Here is a 12,848-nt window from a genome sequence, read left to right as displayed (position 1 = left end):
AGTTTAAACAGGTGCAATTAATACAAGTAATGAGTGCAGAGTAGGAGGAGCTTCTTAACGAAAAACTAACATGTCTGTGAGACCCAGAATTCTTGTTTGTTGGTAGGTAATCAAATACAGTTATACCAAATATTAGGTTTTTGTATTGTATCAAATACTTATTTCATGCAATAAAATGTATATGAAGTCAAAAATGTCCTTTTCTGGAAAAAAGTTAAAGTGTACCTGCGAAAACTGTTATAGACCTCTCCATGCTTTATAGGTGAAATACTTATTTTCAACACTGTACAGTATGTCTGTTTTGTTAGTACGATATTTTAGTTTTGTTAGTACGACATTACTTAAAACCATATCTGCTAGTGGGCACTTGTGGCTGACATTCTTCTATAAGGTGCATAAAATGTTTGAAAATGGTATGGAATAATCAACGTGAATCCTAAAACTTCTGCAAAAGCCTGCCGTAATAAAACTGAACACAAGATGTCAGCAAGACATTACATAAAAAATTACCTTCTTTCAAGGAACTAAACCTACTAAAGCCTATTTGGCTTGTTAAAGTTCAAATCAGTAACCTTTGGCATAAATTAGTTTCTTTCACAATTCTAAATTTATTTAGAGACCAAAATAATGAAAACAATTTGGCTTTCATGAGATGGGGTGAGTTTATATCTAGCTAAAAAAGTCATCCATCTCAGTCTTTACTAGGTGCGTCACTATATGATGTGGCCAGTAGGACTGAATTACATGGTAAAGGTGAGGTGGAAGTATTTATGAGAAGAACAAAGGGGTTTGGCTTCAAATTCTTCCCAGAGGAAGGCCGCACCCCTTTGTTCTCAGGATAAGTTTTGAAATAAACAGCTGGGGGGGGGGGGAGCCAGGGGAGAAACATCAAAATAATGTGTAATACAGAGCTTTCACCGAGGAATCAATGTGCATAAAAAGTCTTGGAAAACAATTTTTTAAAAATAAAGGTACATGCGAAGGCTGGGTTCACACAGTGTAAGACAGCAGCCATTCTGTGACACGGCTGCTGCCTGTGAAGTTCATCCCATCTGGTGCTGCAGTACCGTCTGGATGAACTTCATTTCTTTTTTATTGGAATATCGGCACATACGGGTGTGCCCACATTCCAATTAACCATAGCAAACAATGTAAAGTACAGCCGGAGCCGCACTTTACATTGTCTGCACTGTCAGTTTTCTGTCTGGCCACATGGAATCCCGGCCGGAGTGTACACACGGCCAGTGTTGCAATCTTCAACAACGGCTATTATTAATTGAAAAAATATGTTGTCTGAACTTAGCCTTACACTGTTTAAATTGTAAGGGACCTACATAGTGTTTAATATCCCTTTAAAAATATTGTATCATGTTGGTCAAATCTTTGGATATGATAATACATGTACACTACCTAATGATATAATGTTTACTCATTTATTCCACTAATAGACATGATAACATCTGCAAAAATACATCTCTCTAGACGTGATAAATTATAAATGAGATTGGGAATGTTGGGAATTAAATGTCTGCTTTCCTTAGTTGCTGTGTTTAGTGGAACAAAATCCCCTATGGAAGCTCCCCCTATTAACTAAAACCTAAAGACCCGATTCGAATCACACATCCGTAGAGCTGTCCTCAGATGCACAGATGTGCGTCTGTAATAGTACGCATTAGCATGAATTTATTCATTGGGAATAAGTGATTCGGCAACTACACTGAATGGCTTGTCCGTTTTTTGTTTTTTTCTGCAGCATGGATCATGGCTCCAACACGGCCCTTAACACCTTTCAGTGTGTGTATAGGACCCCTTGAAAAGAATGGGTCTGCATTCTGTCCATGTAAAAGGGGGCTAAGAATGATGCTCAACAATAGAGTCCATTCTCAGCAATAGAGTCCATTAATAGCAGAATTCCATTTAAAAGTTTAGCAAAAGTATTGAAAAAAAAGATGAGAAAATAAAAACTTTTCCTTTTTACATGACTGTGTTGATGAGCCAAGCAACAGACAAAAGACTTAAGATGCTTATGTAAGATGCTGGCCAATGCTGCCTAACAATACTGTAATGTATGATATTTTCCCAGATTTAAAAAAGTGTTCATAGTAGAAAGTGGTGTAAACTGCCTAGAGCAACCAATCACAGCTCAGCTAACAGTAAAAAAGGCACAAATGTTAAAGGGAATGTGTCACCTAGATTTTCTTTCGCTGATTAGAGTCTTATCTGTTTTTTTAATGTGTTTCTATTTTCAGATTGTAATTATTTTATTTCACTTTTTGTACATTGTTATGGGGGCTGCCATATTGCCTGAGCTGTTTTTAACAGAAATGAGTGACATGCTTTACAGCAAGACTCCTGGACATAGACAGCATCTGTCCCATTGTGACGAATGTAAGGCTTTACTGAGCGTACTCTGTGACCATTGAGAAGGTCATTTCACAGGGAGCTTCCACTGTTTTGTATTGATGCTATCAATCTATCGTCACATGTCACTGTAATGCAGTACAGGTCACTTCGCAGCAGCCTCCTCTTATCACCACAGACAGAACAGGAAGTCTCCGCTTGATTTTAGTCCCAGTGGTAAGAATGAAAACTGCAATATTGCAGGATTATTTTATAATATAAATAGACTAATGAAAAATAGAAAAGTCACCAAAAATTCTTAAAAAAATATGTAAAACATTATTTATGCTTTTCCACTACCATCTTGCTCGGTGGCTGTGGTCCCGGCCTCCGGGTTCATAAGTTACCATCTACTGAGCCTACCCGGGATATAGAGACCGCACCAAGGCCGTACGGGAACCGGGGCAGCCTAGAAGAACCGAGCCGCAATGCCTCAGAACGACTACATCGAATTACACCGTAAGTGGTATGGATATCGCTTGGATTACCATGAGAAGAAGAGGAAGAAGGAGAGCCGTGAGGCTCATGAGCGGTCACAGAAAGCTAAGAAACTTATCGGTCTGAAGGCCAAACTGTACCACAAGCAGCGCCATGCCGAGAAGGTACAGATGAAGAAAACAATTAAAATGCATGAAAAGAGGAACAACAAGCAGAAGAATGAGAAGACACCAGAAGGAGCTGTTCCAGCTTATCTGCTGGACAGAGAAGGACAAAGTCGTGCCAAAGTTCTCTCCAATATGATCAAACAAAAGCGAAAAGAGAAAGCAGGTAAATGGGAAGTTCCTCTCCCTAAAGTCCGGCCCCAAGGTGAAACAGAGGTGCTTAAAGTTATCCGCACAGGAAAGCGGAAGAAGAAGGCTTGAAAGTGAATGGTCACCAAAGTTTGCTTTGTTGGAGATGGATTCACACGAAAACCTTCTAAATATGAAAGATTTATTAGACCAATGGGCTTACGTTTTAAAAAGACTCACGTGACTCATCCAGAACTCAAAGCCACATTCTGCTTACCTATCCTGGGTGTAAAGAAGAACCCATCATCACCACTTTACACAACTTTAGGTGTCATCACAAAGGGAATGTCAGCGAGCTTGGTCTCGTCACGCAAGGAGGCAAAGTTATATGGGGAAAATATGCCCAAGTTACAAATAATCCTGAGAATGACGGCTGCATCAATGCAGTTTTACTCGTATAATGTTCTCTTTGGTTGAACATGGACTGGATTCTGCTCTTAACAAGGCCCATATTGGGAGATCACCTACTGCTGAATTTGCTAATAAAGTTTGTGTTGATAAAACATTATTTATATAAGTCATTTTTGATGACACACTCCCTTTAACAGAAGAGTACGTTTTTATGGGTTTGTTCCTCGCCTGGTTCTTCTTGTGGGATAGAGGATCCTCTCAGATATGAGGGCCCTATGTGCATCTGCTGCCTTAATATTGCTATCCAAAACAGTTTCCAATGATGATCTTACTTGGTTAGTGATATTTCTTGAGCTCATTTCCATAGAGAGTAACCATTTTGGCATTCCTGCATATGATTAGACCTACTGTACTCCACCTACTCTAAACCAGAAATTATTTTTGCAAAACTAAGATTTTGCCACATTCCAAATCCATAAAATGCAAGATTCCAAAAAGCAGAAAAAAGAGAAAGAAGCGGCACTCACCAAAAAGTGTTCTTTTTTTATACTTTATTTTTTCAATAATCTTAAAAAGAGATAGAATATAACAAGCAACTTATAAATAATAATATTGCACAAAACAGATTATTTAACAATTTTCCTTTTCCTTTCCCTTTTTCCCACTCCCTATCCCTCCTAAGACCCCACCCCACCCACTTTATCCCACCCTTGGAGAGAGAGAGAGAGAGAGAGAGAGAGAGAGAGAAAGACAGAGGGGAAAAAAAAGAAAGAGTTCCTCTTCCCTCTTTTCTCCTTCCATTAGCTATACACCCTCTCCAATACATGAGCCCCACTGTCTGAAATGTCTATTTAGGACTTTCTGTGACTTTTGCCTTGTGAGTTACTCCTCAAAGTTTTTCATCTTCTCAACTAAGTTCTTCCATTCCTCAATGGAAGGGGCTACCTCTCCGAACCATTTTCTGCATAGAACTACCCTAGGTAAACATATTAGTTTATTTACCAATGAACCACAATTACCATCATTCTTATATCCCCCAAGGAGGAGTATGGGAACTTCTGATCCGAGTGCAGGCCCTAGAACTGCTTCGATATGTCTTCTAACTGAGCACCAGAATAATTGGACGACAGGACAATCCCATAATAAATGAAAAAAATCTAAGTCCTCAAGACGACATTTGGGACACTCCGAGTTAGTACGACACCCCCTTCTGTATAGATCCCTCGGGGAGAGATAGAGTGCCAGAAGAACTTTCAACTGTATTAACCAATGGGCAGGGCTAATCAGCACGTAAAATACATTGCTGACAGCCTTTGCCCAGAAAAGTGCTCTTTAATTCACAAACATTGCATATACAGGCAGGGGGGTAGCGCGAACAGCGTTGCAACACTCTCTATTCTATCCCCTGCCTCTATATGCCATTTTTGTAATTTAAGGACACTTCATGGTGAGTGCCGCTCTTTTTTCTTTTCTTTTTTTCTATTTGGAATGTTGCATAAACCTTTGCTTTTATTACTAATATTTTCTTTAAAATGGTATCCCCGTCTCAAACAATATAGTTAAACTTGTTGGAATTTTTTGCACATACATTTATTTAGCAAACTTGCCTCCTTCTCCTGATACGCTGCTCTTTCCCTCCCATTATTGAGAGATCATTGTTTAGGTTACTGACCACCACTCTGCTATAAATGTAGTGGTCAGACTGATATATCTTCCAGGCTGCTGCTTTTAGAGCAGAGTGGGGGTCGGTAACCTAGACAATAATCTCTTAATAATGGGAGGGAAAGAGCAGCATATCAGAAGAAGAAAAGTTTGCAAAATGAATGCAAAAATATTTAAATTGTTGAGCCCTACAAGTATAACTATATTAGCTGAGACAGGAATCCCCCTTTCAAAGGAAAAATTAAACAAAGATACATATGAGATCCTCCATTCTATACTACAGTAAAACAGAATTAATTGAACAATATACTGCTATAATTACCAGCGAAATAATTATGGGTGTACATAAGCACACCTACACACGTATATGATACATAGAGCACAACATATAAGTGAAGTCTAAAACTGAAAGGAAGCCATTTGCTATGAAGGCATGCACATATCTAATTGACTTTATGGGCTAGGTGCCCACTATGTAAAGATGATTAACGTCTTTCATAATAACGGCCATCAGTGTGCAAATAATTTCTGTTATTCTTGAAATAATGGGCGTTATTTGCACAATGATGGCCGTTGTTATAAAAGATGTACGTCATTTTAACATAGAGTGAACCTAGCAATAAGGCGTATAATTTCAGTTCCATCAGCCATGTAGAGATACTGCAGTATCTTATTCATACCTCAGAAGATGAATACCCGGATTAAGTAACCTTGCTGTTTCACATGTTTTCCTCTGGTCAATGCATAGTATAGATACCTAAAGTAACAAAGTGTTGAAAGTGATGTGACACTGGAACAAGTGGTTGGAGACACTCCCATGATATCCAGGCATGGACAGTGTACCACCTCTTTCTTACTTCACATACAGCAAACAGATCACTGATCTCAGGGAGACAAGACAAAGAAAACACTGTCGGCTGCCGGTTAAAGTGCTCAATACAGTAAAATCCTAGGTACAGTCAACAGTGCCTTCTTCAGCTTCTCTCTCTGAGATCAGTGATCTGTTTGCTATATTGGTCTACTAGGCATTGCTCCATCCTAGTTAGTTTTATTCTCCTTCTCTCCATGTCGCATTTTATGTTTTTCTCCCTTTTTCTGAGCAGCTGGCACTCCCCATCATAAGACCCATGTGACCCAAATTAGCAGGATATACCTGTGCTCACATGTCAGTACCTCCATGTTTTTCCCATTCTGTCTGCAGCAGTGGTGGTGAGTGTAATACCATATTCATACTTGTGTTGTTTGGGGGCAGCCTTCTTCGCCGGTGGTGCTGGCTGGGAATTGGTGGGGCATTTTGGGTTTGGTCCTGTGACATTGGGGTTGCAGGGCCATTTCATGGCGTCCCTTCCCTGCATGTGCACGGTTTGCGGGGTTGGCAGTCGCTGACCGACACGGTGTGGAGTTAGCGTAGGGACCCGTGTGAACCAGGAGACCTGCACGTGGTAGACGGGGCAGTATGGCTTGATCAAATTATATACCAACATCCTGGTGTTGGTTTTTAAAATTAGCCGAGCGGAATTAGTATCTTGCGCGGTAAATGGTGTAAGCGCAAAAAAATCCCAAAGTGCAAAATTGCGCATTTTTGTTTGCATCAAATCCAGAAAAATTGTAATAAAAAGTGATCAAAAAGTCGCATATGCACAATCAAGGTACCAATAAAAAGAACACTTCATGGCGCAAAAAATGACAACCAACACAGCCCCATAGACCAAAGGATAAAAGCGCTATAAGCCTGGGAATGGAGCGATTTTTAGGAACATATATTTGTTAACAATGTTTTTTTACAGGCCATCATATACAGTGAAAGTTATACATGTTATATATCGTTGTAATCATAACGACCTGAGGAACATATATAACAAGTCAGTTTTACCCCAGGGCGAACGGCGTAAAAACAAAACAAAAAAAAAATTAAAAGAAATTCTTTTTTTTTTTTTCAATTTCACCACACTTTGAATTTTTTCCTGTTTTCGCAGTGTACTTTATGAAAAAGTTCAGCCTGTCATTGCAAAGTACAATTAGTGGCGCAAAAAATAAGGGCTCATGTGGGTTTCTAGGTGAAAAAAATGCAAGTGATATGGCCTTTTAAGCACTAGGAGGAAAAAAACGAAAACGCTAAAATTGAAATTGGCCCGGTCCTCTAAGGGTTAAAGTGTCCCTGTCGTTATACCTTTCAAAATCTAAATCAACAGTGGATGTGAAATGAAGCAAGTTTGCAATATGCATTCATTATTATTATTATTATTATTTTTTTTTGTTATCATGCTGTAAAACAAAGCTGAATTTATCAGAAATCCAGGTCCAGTCTCCTGGAGGCAGATTTTTTGTCTTGTGCTGGTTGAAAAAAAGAGACTAAGCACAGGAATTCCGGCCAGTACAGTCACGACTCAATGTGTCCATCAATCACATGACTGCCTTCTCTGTGAGCGTGTTTCACATGGCCTGCGAAACACTGGACTTCCTGTTTGCTGACTCTTTGAGAAAAAAAAGGAAAAAAGTCAGCAAAAAGACAGCGTCCGGAGCCGCATGCTCCATTGTGTGCACTGACATGTACCCTGTGGCCGCTATTCAATGAATAGCAGCTGCAGAAAACTGACATGTCAGTTCTTTGCGGCGCCGCTAGGGGTCCCGGAGTGTATACAATGTGTATACACTCCAGTTGGGAATCCCTCAGCTGCAGCACAATGTAAGTTCCATAGTAATTGCGGCCGTTGTTGCAGATTTTCAACAATGGCAGTGATTACTACGGAACTTACGCTGCAATTTATCATGATTTTATGCTTACAATAAAAGACATAGGGGGAGATTTATCAAAGGGTGTAAAATTTTGAGTGGTGCAAACTGGCCACAACAACCAATCACAGCTCAGCTCACCTTTCACCAGAGCTGAAAGCTGAGCTGTGATTGGTTGCTGTGGGCAGTTTGCACCAGTCTAAATTTTACACCCTTTGATAAATCTCCCCCATAGAGCTTCACAGTAATACAATACTAATAATTGTTGTGTTCTCATCCTCTGTAAAGTACACTATTTTTATATCTTGAACTGAATCAGTAATTTTAATGGAAAAGCACCTGGTAAATTGCCTGGAAAAGCAACTGGTATGCTCTGCCATTGACATTTCTTAAACAAATACAAAGGTCCTGTTCTAAAATTTCCACTGGAAACTACTTTCAAATACCATGAAACAAAGATGGGCTTACATTAAAGGGGTAGTCCAGGGACTAAGTGAAAGACAATGTTTTTTTTTTTTTTTTTTTCCCCTTGGCTAATAGCTTTAATAAAGTTATAGTACATTGTAACATATATATATATATATATATATATATATATATATATATGAATTGTTGCATACTTTGCTACATACATACTCACTTCTATTTAGTTGCAGCAGTAAGGGGGGGCAAGGCCCCCTCGACTGCCTTCAATGTTTGTGTGGTAAACTGCAGGGCTTTGTGATATTTTGGGCAATTATGCATGTGACAAAAGCAAATATTATTTTTTTTAGTTATAACGTGGGAAAAGGGGGCTGATTTAAACTTTTGATATGGAAAGGTTTGTTTTTTGTAGGGCCCTTGGGGGACGCCTATAAGAAATATCATGGTTGCTTATAAGGATCAATGCAGTGATCAATGTTGTCTATGCTTGATTACTAAGGGAGGCTGAAGCCCCTAGTAATCAGGCCCCAAGCCGGGACCAGCGTCATTACTTCGCCAAGACCCGATCCCGTAAGTTTGAGGTATCGGCTTTTCAAGATTGCATCGTGGGAAGCCAATACCTCCACAGGTCACGTTGCTGAGAAATCCCCAATTCTTTTCTTTGCACTCGTTATGCTAATGAGCAGAGATGAGCCTGATGTCCATAGGAAATCACAGATGAGTAATTTCCTAAATAAAAGAAGCAGGAATTTCTTGACAAATTGTCACTGGGATAGAGAGAGTAAGTATAAAAATCTTTATGATGGGGTAGGGTGCTTTTTGCCCTGGTCCCCAACATCCCTTCAAGGTTTGCAATGTGATGCACCTTTCATAACATATAAAAACATTTTTAGTAAATTATAGTACCGGATGACTTAGGCAGCAATCTGAATATAGGCACTGCACTTTATATTCTAGAGACAAATTTATGTTCTCCAACACTGCTTCACAATATTATTAGTTTTCTTTTGTTTTACCTCAGTGCACTAAACCAAGCAATACACATTTACTGGATCGGTTATACTGTGTAAATTTACAAAACCTAAAATAAAAACAAAGTGGAGAAAGAATGGTTATACTTTGCAAGGGTCACTAACTCTTTAAACACTTTTTCATTGGTTTGCAGACAGTTATGTTGAAAACTTGCATACAGTGTGTCAGATAAATTACTAAACAGCATAGAAAGTGTTTGTTTTCTGTACATTACATAAAGCAAAAATCAAACATCTGAAAAAAAAAACAAGAAAAACATCTGAACTTAACCTCTATTTTAACCATATAAAAAGCCAACCTTGGCACAGCACCAACACATGAAAATACTTTGTGGTAGGGGGAGAAAAAAAAAAAAAAAGAGGTACATTGGTTTTGGGGTATCTAGGGCTAACCCTATTCCACCCTAAAATGCTTTGTCTACCCTAGCAGGAGACCCTCTCTGATAGGGAACCTAACCAAATTATTTTTCTTGCATACCCACACAGAGAAAAGAAAAATGAGATGAGTCAGAGGACCATAAGTCTGTACCATTTGCTAAACATTCAATAGGAACTAACAGAAAAAGCTGTAAGCCTTATTGGTGATCCTGTAGGTTATTAAACACACAATGGTACCCGAGTACTTAATACAGCGGGTTTGGACATTGCATTGTTTTGTACAGCTATCCTCTTGGACATTATTGTGCTGCTGTGATATTCCGTTCTGTGTGAAGAATTATTTTTGACTCCATTGTAACTACTTTTTATCATTGGTTTAATTATTGAATAAAGCATTGTATTTTGATTCCATTCATTCCCTAGCCTTTTTGTAGGATATATGCTGTTTAGCCTGGGCGGGCTTGTGGTAGTATAGGAATATATTTATCTTTCCAGTACATTTCGCTTTGAGGTATAGTGCTCACATTTCCTGAGGGAAAATGATGTGAGTATGTGAGATAAATTGTGCACATATAGATCATAGATAATCTTCTGTATAGCCAATTTGTAGCTGAAACTAAAATCATGATATAAGACATGCATATCCAAGATATACAGAAGTGATAGTGTCGGTGTAGCCACTATGTTACTGGTACACAAATATGGCAGATAGAGATTAGAATTAGGGTATATTTGCTGAAAACTATGGTAGGCTGCTCTTTTTCATCCCCGAAGAAAAAAGTATGGGAAAGTATAGATGACAATATAGAGATCAACGTATACATTTCTGCACTTCAGTTTGTCAATGCAAGTCTATGGATACATAGAGCAATACCTTTTTTACCCTAAAAAAGCATATGCTTGACATATAGAAAAACTGTGATATGAATGCACCTATAGGTAACTTGTCTGTGTATTGTCAGCAAACAGGTGAAGCAAGTAATTCCAATAGGCCTAGATCAATAAGGGTTGGTGTATGGTGCAAATCCAATGCCTATAACATTTATACATAATATATCAACCACGAAGTACAGGCATAGAGGCCCTTCTGATATCTGTGAAGAGATCAAGCCATTTGTTTGATACTATGTTACTTATGTGTTTACTAGGTACTACTCCATATCTTGTCGTCGCTGCTAGTAGACTACATGGAACACACAAGGTTTTATAATCTGCAGGGTCACAATGCACCTTGTAGTTTTTCTTCATCGTGAATGTTGTTTTCATGGTACTGATTCATATGGTATTGTACTGGAGTTTACTTATCATGTATAATCCTCTGACTAACCTCCCTTTTCTTTTCTCTATTTTATCAGAGAAAATAAAAGTTATAGCTTAAGTTTCTGTGTGAGATAATGGAGGTAGAAGCAGAGGTCAGCACATCCAGTAAAATCTTTGTCTTTATTTTTCAATCCATTAACCCCTAGACGACCCAGGGCGTACCTGTACGTCCTGGGCCGCCAAGGGAACTTCAGAGCGGCGATCCTTGCTTCTCACCTGGGCCGGGGTTTGCGCCAAAAGCAATTGAGTGCGATCTCATGGATCTATGCAGTATAACTATACTGCATAGATCTCAATCAGAGATCAGTGTACTTATACTAGAAGTCCCCCAGGGGGACTTCTAGTATAAGTGTAAAAAAAAGCCCCCTCCCCTAATAAAAGTTTGAATCAATCCCCTTTCCCCATGTTATAAATAAAAATAAATAAATAAATAAACATGTTTGGTATTGCCGGGTGCGTAATCGACCAAAATATTAATTTATCCCATTCCTGATCTCGCACGATAATCTTCGTAAGCGCAAAAAATCCCAAAGTGCAAAATTTGGCATTTTTTGGTCGCATCAAATTCAGAAAAATTGTAATAAAAAGCGATCAAAAAGTCACATATGCGCAATCAAGATACCGATAGAAAGAACACATCATGGCACAAAAAATGACTCCTCACAAAGCCCCATAGACCAAAGGATAAAAGCGCTATAAGCCTGGGAATAGAGTAATTTTAAGAAACATATATTTGTTAACAATGGTTTGAATTTTTTACAAGCCATCAAATAAAATAAAAGTTATACATGTTACATATCGTTGTAATCGTAACGACTTGAGGAACATATATAACAAGACAGTTTTACCCCAGAGTGATCGGTGTAAAAACAAACAAACAAAATAAATAAATAAAAAAAATGTGTTTGTTTTTTTTCAATTTTACCACACATTTAATTTTTTCTGGTTTCGGAGTGTACTTTATAAAAAAAATACAGCCTGTAATTGTATTAGTGGCACAAAAAATAAGGGCTCATGTAGGTTTCTAGGTGAAAAAAATGCAAGTGCTATGGCCTTTTAAGGAGCAAAAAACAAAAACGCAAAATTTTAAATTGGACCGTTGGCCCAGTCCTCTTAGGGTTAAAAATAGTATAAGGCACATACAAAAATAGTGTGTTTTTCCTATTTTTGTATCTGTCTTATACGATTTTTAATGGATTGAAAAATAAAGACGAAGATTTTATTTGATGTGCTGACCTCTGCTTCTACCTCCATTATCCACTCTTTACTTTAGCCCTAGTTCTTAGCAACTCCACATTTAGGGTGCCTTCACACACAACGGATCCGCAGCAGATTTCACACTGTGGATTCACAGCGAAATCCTCTGTGGATCCAGTTTCAATGCATCCCTATGAGAATGACATCCCACTGTGTGTATGTAAGTTAACCCCCCGGCGGCCGGCGCATACATTACCTCCTCCCCGTTCTGGCTTGCTTCGGGGGTTCCCGGCATCTGTTTGTCCCACTTAGCCAATCAGTGCCCTGCCACGCCGCAGCCACTGATTGGCTGAGTGGGACGTCCTGCCGAGAATCCCCAAAACAAGCCAGAGTGGGGAGGAGGTCATGTATGCTCTGACCGCCGGGGGGTTAAATTACATACATGCAGCGGGATTTAAATCCCGCTGCGAGTATGTATTTTCATATGGATGCACTGACACTGGATCCGCAGCGGATTTCACTGCAAATCCGTAGAGTGAAATCCGCTGCGGACCTGGTGTGT

At 39.0% G+C, this 12,848-nt stretch overlaps 1 pseudogene; it reads left to right on the top strand.

The window, feature by feature from the left end:
- Positions 1-2,697: 2,697 nt before the first annotated feature.
- LOC138788106 (ribosome biogenesis protein NSA2 homolog pseudogene) lies at positions 2,698-3,694 on the top strand (annotated as a pseudogene).
- The last annotated feature ends 9,154 nt before the right edge of the window (positions 3,695-12,848 follow it).

Source organism: Dendropsophus ebraccatus, chromosome 4 (assembly GCF_027789765.1).
Source record: "Dendropsophus ebraccatus isolate aDenEbr1 chromosome 4, aDenEbr1.pat, whole genome shotgun sequence".
NCBI classification, from domain to species: domain Eukaryota; kingdom Metazoa; phylum Chordata; class Amphibia; order Anura; family Hylidae; genus Dendropsophus; species Dendropsophus ebraccatus.
This window is presented reverse-complemented; position numbering and strand designations above follow the sequence as displayed.